Source organism: Mus pahari, chromosome 10 (genome assembly GCF_900095145.1).
Source record: "Mus pahari chromosome 10, PAHARI_EIJ_v1.1, whole genome shotgun sequence".
Taxonomy (NCBI): domain Eukaryota; kingdom Metazoa; phylum Chordata; class Mammalia; order Rodentia; family Muridae; genus Mus; species Mus pahari.
The window spans coordinates 112,604,004-112,612,457 of NC_034599.1; the positions used below are offsets into that span (position 1 = coordinate 112,604,004).

At 47.5% G+C, this 8,454-nt stretch overlaps 1 protein-coding gene across 1 annotated transcript in view; it reads right to left on the minus strand.

Moving 5' to 3' along the window:
• The window catches only part of Scn10a (sodium voltage-gated channel alpha subunit 10), a 105,622-nt gene extending 97,678 nt beyond the window's left edge, over positions 1-7,944 (minus strand). Inside the window, exon 1 of the mRNA XM_021207597.1 lies at positions 7,621-7,944. The gene's annotated coding sequence lies outside the window, so the exon portion shown is untranslated. The remainder of the gene's footprint in view (positions 1-7,620) is intronic.
• Positions 7,945-8,454: the final 510 nt, after the last annotated feature.

Here is an 8,454-nt window from a genome sequence, read left to right on the forward strand (position 1 = left end):
TGTCATGCATCTGGCAGGAGTGTGTCTGAGGGCAGGGGTCCTGTCGTGCATCTGGCAGGAGTGTGTCTGAGGGCAGGGGTCCTGTCATGCATCTGACAGGAGTGTGTCTCACATCTGTAATGTGTCACCTTCTGGATGCAGCTCCTAGAGGAATAGAGACCACTGTGTACATGCAAGTAAACATGGACCTCTGTGTCCATGTCTATACCCAGGTATGGATGTGGCCTTGGTTTTTGACAGCTCAGGACCTTCTCTCTTGAAACCGTCATGGTCCAGAGGAGTGAGCTCAGTTGCTATAAGATGTGGGATGACTCTGAACCCTACTTTTCCTCAATCTGATAACTTCACCGCCTTTAATTGCTGGACACCAGCTATGCACTGGATGTTATTAGACACCAAGGAAGCAATAATGAGAGGAAAGAGCATTTAGCTAGAAGGTGGGAGCCTGCGGGCCAGCATTTGGATACTTGGGTCTGGAACTTTGTTTTCTCATGTGTGCAATGGAAGGACTGGTCTAAGATTGTACATTAAGACCTTCCACCTCAACAAGAAACCATGTTCTATATTTTGCAGATTTATTATATATATAAAATATAAAATATTTTTATATTTTATTTATTTATTTGTTGAACAAATCCCTAATAATCAGAACAGAATTAGAAAAAAAGCCTTCATGTGGCTCTGGCTGTGGAGTTTTAAAAAATAAAGTAGTTTGAAGTGTGAATGAAAGAAATAACCAATATGTCTGTGAGTGGCCTTTTAAAATCTAAAAAACTAAAGACTTTGAGAGTGTATATGTGTGAGAGAGTGTGTGAGTGTATGTGAGAATTTGTAAGTATGTGCGTGTATGAGTGTGTGTGTATGTGTGTGTGAGAGAGTTTGTGAGAAAGACTTGTGTGTGTGAAAGTATGCATGTGTGTCAATGAGTGTATATGTGTATGTGAGGGAGGGAGTGTGTGTTTGTATGTGCATGTGTATGTATGTGAGAGAGTGTGTGAGTGTGCATGTGTGTGAGAGTGTGTGTATGTGTGTGAGAGTGTGTGAATGTGTGTGAGAGAGTATGTGAGAGTGTGTATGTGAATACAAAAGACTGGGTGAGAGTATGTATGTGTGTGAGTGTGTATGTGTGTGAGAGAGGGATTGTGTGACTCTGTGTGTGTGTATGTGTGTGTGTGTGAGAGAGAGAGGAGGGACTGTGTGAGTGTGTGTATGTGCATGTGCATGCAGGCATACATGTGTCAGGGCATGTGTGGATGTCAGAGAACAACCTCTGATGTGACCTTCACCTCTGTCCTTGTTTGAGGCAGGGTCTCTTTGTTGATTATGATTGAGCGTGCCAAGCTGACTGGGCTGCGAGCTTCTGAGATTCTTTGTCTTCTGCCTGTCATCTCGATACAGGAGCACAGGAGTTTCAGATGCAGCTACAGTGCCCAGCTTTACATGGGTTCTAAGGACTTGAAATCAGTAACTCCCATCTGCATGGCAAACACTTACCCGCTGAGCCATTTCTCTAGCCTAGGTAGTGTTTAAATGGCAGATATGCTGCAATAGGTGTGGGAGAGCCACGGTACACCTGAGCTCTGGGTCCCTAGAGGTTATGCAGACTTGCACCCTGTCTGGAGGTCCCCACTGGGACCTTTCCCCTCTAAATCTGGCTTTTGTTGGTTACATCCCAAAAGCAGGGGCACCTATGTAGGACCTCTGTCCACGAAGCAATTCTATGGTAGTTAATCTTCTTAAGCATTAATTATTTTAGAGCCAAATACATTTCTTGCAAAGAGTAATTCCCCCTTTCTCTGCTAAATTTCTAAAGAAAAATATGCAAAGTCTAATAAAAATTGACAGGCAGAAATGGGTTTTGGACACAAAGTTCTAAGGCAGGAGCACTGTGCACATTATGTAAATGCCACGCAGTATAAAGCAGCCCTTTGGTTTATTCTGGGGAGGCAAAGGGCACTGGGAAAATCCCAGGCTGCCTTGCAGCTCCTGGCATTGAAGGAATTCGCCTTTTGTTCACAAGTCATAATTTTGGTCTTGGTCCTTAAATCTCCTGTCCAAATGAGGAGTTCTGACAGAATCGTGTGTCTCCTATTTGGCTGCAGCTTCCATGTGGCTTCCTCAGTGAGCCCCTTTGGGTCTTGCCTGTCTGAACCAGCTGTGGCCAGAATGCCTCCCTAAGGACCCCTCTCTGACCTTCCCCACCGCACTCGACAGTGGTACTTATCTGTGTGTTTGCTCAGTGCCTGTGTCTGCCCTGCTGTCTCTGAGTTCTATGCCGGCAGAGGTACATTTATTCCGTCCTTAGCTCTGTGTGCTCAGTGCCCACAGGAATGCATCTCTGCATCTCCCACTCTGTGTGCTCAGTGCCCACAGGAATGCATCTCTGCATCTCCCACTCTGTGTGCTCAGTGCCCACCCAGCACAGTGAGCAGCACACACAGATGGTCCAAGTGGATTTGCTGACTTCTTGCATCAAATATTATCACTGGACTAAAACTGTGATCTAAGGAAAAGAGTCACATTTTGAGAACTTTGTAGCATACGTCTAGTTTTAGACTTCGCAACATGCTGTAGATGGAATCCGAGCTTTGCCCTTCCTGAGGAATATTCCTCACCCACTTTTATACCTGTCACATCTCTTCCCCTGCACCTCAAAATGCTTATCACTGATTAAGAAATCAACCTTCAGAGAGACAGCGAATGCTGTCGTGAGTTCGCTACATCCGGGAGCCAGGAGCTTTGGCTTCAAATCCTCACTTTAAGGAATATCGAGGAAGAGGGGTTAAGGAAAGAATGTAACATCTGGAGGATGGGAGGAGAGCCACAGATGCTGTCTTCCAGACAAGGCGCAGGTGCTGCACTCAGGGACTCGCAGCGGCTATCTTCACCTGCAGCAGACCAGAGTAAGAGCAAGCCAGTGACTTTCCAATATCGACGGGGGAGGGGCCTGCCAAGCCCCACCCTGCTCTGAGGAACTGCTGGTTGTTGATGACTACTGAAGAAGGCAGAGTCACTTTTCTTTGGGGACCCAGTTGCCTGTGGTGTGTGGGCAGCACAGAAAATAAGAATATGAAATTGGAAGGTGGGTGTGGAGGAAAGCTGGGGGTGAATACCATCAAAAAATCATTGTATGCGTGCATGGAATTTTCAAAGAACAAGTAAAACACTAGTTAAAAACATATGAAGAAAACAAATGCCCAACTTACAAATCACTAGCTGTGGTCTACAGGACATCCGGTCATTTCTCCGTACCTCAGTTTCCTCAAAGCAGTCACTGTATCAGTTCCACGAGGGGGTCAGGTGAGTTAAAGGTATATGTGGCTTAGAAGCATCGCGTTAATTTTATTGTCGGTGGTTGCTAAATAGTTGACTCAACAACAGCCAACATACCGGACTCACATCAAACTGTATGGACTCTCAAGTATCCCACTTCCCCCAGCCAGGCAGAGAACCTGAGAGTCAGGGGAGTCGTGGACCCTTCTAGCTACGGAGAAGCAGCTTTAGGATGTCAGGGCATGGTCTCCAGCACTGGTTACAATCTCTAGATCCCTCCCTCTTCCCCTATGCTGGCATCCCACTGTTGGAAGGAACTGGTTCTGCAGTGTCAAGATAGTCACCCCCACCCCCACCCCCACGAGTCAGTGGCCCAAGTAGGATGTTCTGAGCCATTCTTCCTGTCCCTCGGCTTCTAGAGCCAAGAAGCAGCCAAGTACAAATGTTCTGACCCGAGCCTGGCCTATGACCATCCAAGGCTCCAGCTTACACTGTATAGGAAAGAGCATGACAGCTTCCTCTGCTTTAAGGGACAGACAAATCTGATGGCCTTGCTCACTGCACTGTCCTTTCAGTTCGCCTTCAGAACGCTGAACATAGTGACAAAAACAGCAAGCATGCAGTGCGTCTTAATCCTCACACGGGTACACCAGGCTAGCCCGTTGAACCCTTTCCTAAGATAAGGCACAGTCAGTCGGCCTGGAGGCTGACTTAGCCAAAGCCAAGCCACTGGAGATCTCAGTCAAGATTCTTATCTCTCCTACAGCCACACCGCCTGCTCTTGGGCGTGGAATTGAACGCCTTGGTTGGCTTATCTTAAACCAATAGTTGGATGTTTCCTTTCTAACGCAAGCAGGTTCCCCTGTGATCACCACCATGACTGGCATGTAGAGATTCTCCCAGCAGAAGCCTCTGAGGCCAGCCTCTCCCACCTAGAGGTGATGCCAGCTCTGGATTTTATCATCGCAGCCAGCACAGTCTAAATGGTTCTGATGCTCTGCCTGCCCCTGGGCCCCGAGCTTTCTGTCTAAAGCCCACCCACCACTCGAGTTCCCCTCCCCCACCTCCTTTCTTGGAAAAAAACCCTCTGATTTATGCTTATAATCAGCATTGTGAGTCATGTGGTAACAATAACAACAACACACACAGAGCTCACTCCTTTTTTCCTATCCTCCAGTATGAGGTCAAGCTACAGCCCCGTGAAACACTTCTGTGGGGTTTTGAATGCCATGGCGTCTCTCTACAGAGGGCGAACAAAGCCTTAGAGACAGACAGTGCCGAACCATGTTTAGAGGATGTCTCACTCTGGGGACAGGACTGTTCTCTGTGCCAGAAAATCACTTATATGACCTTGACTAAGTCCCCAGAACAGAAAGTCCACGTCTCAGTTTTAATTAAGTGACGCTGGACATTGGAGCTGATCTGTTTCTGAGCACCTGCCTACCTAATCCTTACACTGTCTTGTGACTTGGGTTTACTAAGGCCATTTCAGAATTGTACCAACAAGGAGAAGAGGAAGGTTGTCTATGATACTAATAACAGCAAAACCTGGACCGTAAGGTCTGGCTCAGGCCATGAGCCTGTGTTCTTAGTCACCGTACTTATTGCTGGGCCATGGTCACCTCGACCTAGTCTTACTCTTAGGAACTAGTTCATAAAGCGTGGCTCTCATCATCTTTGGAGACGCAGAGAGAAGCACAAACGAATAGAAAGCTAAGATGAACAAGTGGAAGATATACGAGCAGAAGGGACCAGCAGGCTATCTGAGGACACCATGAAAAGCCTCTCAGAGAGGACGCTGGCAGGGAAGGGAGGGGCGTGCTTGCTTGAGTGGAGATGACGAGAGTGTGTTCATACATCCGAATCTTCTCGCATACTTCAGGACACCCAGCCATGGTCTTGATTCAGCCGGTACTCACGAAGCTGCTAACATGTACGAAGCCTTGGTGAAGCTATAAGGGTAGAGGAGGCTGAGATCCTGCCCCACCTACACTCACAGTCCGGTAGGAGCTGCGCACATAAACACAAACAGCGTCTCAATAGGCGAAGTGAATATAAGACGGTGGAGAACGGAACAAAGCAGAGAAAGGAAAGGTGGTTACGCCTGTCGGAGAACGAGGCGTGGTCAGTTAAGACTTGGAAAACCAGGTCAGATGAGGGTAGACATGGCGATGCAGAAAGGGCCTGCCAGTGAATGGAGAATGAACGAGAAAGGGACAAGGGCCAGCGACGGGGGACAGGAAGGCTCCAGAGTCACAGTGTCTGCCATTCCATATCTCTGCTCTGAGAGCAGAAGGCCTTCAGAAGTCAGAGCTGACACTGAAGTTCTTAGGAGCTACATGACTTGATTAGGCTTTGAAACTCAGAAACACATGACTCCACCTGAGCAGAGTCAGGAAAAACTGGTTTTGTCCTCTTGGGACAGCATTTCCTTGGCAATATTTATTTGAGGGATATAAAAACAACCTCTTTGTCACATTTTACCATTACAGAGCATTCTCAGCTTTCTCTTCCATTTCCTTCTGGCAGTCATTAGGACCAGCCTTGTAGATATATGCTCTTTTGTATGCCAGGAAAGTATGCTGGTGCTCCCATCTCTATGATTGCATATCATCATCATCATCATCATCATCATCATCATCATCACCATCATCACCATCATCCACTTGCTAAGCAAGTGGACAGGGAACTAGGAAATTACTTTTTAAGACCACTCTAAAACCTTCTAACGTTTCAAACCAACTTTATGCCATTTCAAAACAAATTTGCCCATCAGTCTAAAAGCAATTCATTTCTCTATGTCATTTCAACCTTCCTCCCACACTGTGTGGTTAGAAAGCCCAACCTTTGGCTTCTGTTACTCAAAATATGCATCTGTGACTCCTGCCTGCATCTGTTTTTGCAGTAAAACTGATTCAAACTGTGTTTTAAAACCACAGCAGATAGACAGCCTGTGTGCTGCTTTCTTTCCGGCACCAATCGAATCAGGTAATCTCAAAGAACAAAACCATCATTAAGAGAAGCCTTACACTAAGTATACTAGAGAAAGATGAAGGAAGAGGAAGGGGAGAGGAAGATGATGAAGAGGAGAGGGGAAAGGAGGAAGAGAAGGGGGAAGTAAGAATAAAGAGGAAGAGAAAAAGGAGGGGGAAAAGAAAGAGGAAAGAAAGGATGAAGATAAGAAGGAAAAGAATAAGAAGAGAATGAGGAAGAGAAGAGGAGAGAAAGAGGAGAGGGGAGAGAGGAGAGGAAAGAGAGGAGGAAGAGAAGGGAAAGAAGGAGGAAGAAAAGAGCAGGAGGAAAAGGAAAAGAGAAGGGTGGAGAGGAAGAGGGAGGAGAAGGAGGAGGAGGAGGAGGAGGAAGACGGCTGCCCAAACACAGCGAGACTCCCAGAGAGATCTGAGAGAATCGTTTTTTCCTGGTGTCAGAGTGGCTGTCCGTGTGGCTGACTCTGAACACACAGAAACACTACACAGCAGGTTGGAAAATTCCCCTCCTCATCACCTCCATTGTGGTTTCTCATCACCAGATCCCAAAGGCCCTACCACTGTCTCTCAGAACTCTGAAAACGACAGATTCTCGTCTGTTACTCCTGAGATGCTCAGAACCAGCGGAAGCAGCGGCATCTGGCAACCCCTGAAACATCTGTTGATTCGGGAACGTGAGCAAGAATGGAAGCCATTGGTTTCCTCTCACCTCCATCTCCCCACCAAGACTGTTTGCTGCCTCGAGACTGAGGCCAAACTCATCCCCCAGTGCCCAGAGAGGCTCAATGTCTCTCCATTTTTTTAGATGTAAAACCCTCACCAATGCCTCCAGGATTGGTATCGTCTGTTACCATAGTTTTGGTAAAACTTTCTAAAAATCACACCGTCTAATAAGAAAGTATTTTTATGTCAGCGCAACTTGTTCGAAAGCACCGACTTGGTAGAGCACGCAGGAAAGACCAGTGCTTGAATTAGTCACAACCTTTTATCGTTCAAAGAAAGAGAACACTAGCCCTCTCCACAGATGGGTATTTTGTGAAGGCCACTCTTTTAAAGCTCTTACGCTTTGTCCATGAGTAAATCTGAAATCCTCCCCCATAACATCCCTAAGCGCGTGTCTCTCAGTCATCAGTCACAGACTGAACCCCGAGTTCCACAGCCAAACCTTTGCTGCTCCGTAAGTCGGAGATCTCTTCTTAGCCCAGGTTGCCTCTACTGAAAACCATGGGCTCGGGGATCATGAGGTCCGCTCAGCATTCGCGCATGGCAAGAAGAAACTCCGTCTGCCATCTGTTCTGTCTAAAGGCCTGGGGTAGCACTAGCAGAAGCAAGCTGGAGATCACAGCTCTGCAAAACTTACACTTGTCCTGGCTCCTCCGCAAAGGTGGCTGGGCTTGCCTGATGGAAACCTCACCCGTCCGTCACTCAAGGATCTACGAGGAATCACGCCTTCGTGGGTGCCGTTCCCATTTCCCGTCACGAGTTCCACCCTGCTTGCTGGATGGCGCTCCAGAAAGTACACTCTGAATGGAAGGAGGGTGGAGGGTATGGGGAGAGGCTTATGTGTGATTAGATGGTAAAGTAGTAAATGTGATTTTAAATGCTCTCCCGGGACCTGCTGAAACCTAAGGAAGAGAAAAGGCTGCAATTAGATAATGATTCGTCTGGCAGCCATGACAGACTCCCAAGCCTGGTCCAGGCTGCCCGTCCTTAGCAGGATGGGCTGAGCCCCACCGCTGCCCCTGCGTGGCAGAGCGGCACCCACTGAATGCTCCCTTCCAGACTCTGGGTTTGTGTCCCAGAATAAACATCCGCACTCACCAAAGCGTGTTTTGTCCCCCTTTGACAAAAAGAAACAAATTAAAAACAATCTACCCGGTCTCCCGCTTTGGCCTTAGAAGTTTTTACCGAGAAGTTTTGGTGTGGCTTGTGAACGGTTTTTTTGCAGATTTGGTGATGTGAAATCGTGGCTTCAGATGAAATGCTGAAACAAAAATGTTCTCAGACCCCAGTGAGAGCTGAGAAGGGAGCTGGGCAGGGAAAGTGCCCTGTCCGTAGGGCTGTGTGACCATAAGAAGGGAGGTTGCACAGGAAGCCCCTGTCTGAGCTGAGCCCTCTATAACAGTGCAACCCACGCAGCCAAAGGAAGCCATGCTATACCGCAGAAAACTGGCGAGGGCCCATGCTTGCCCAT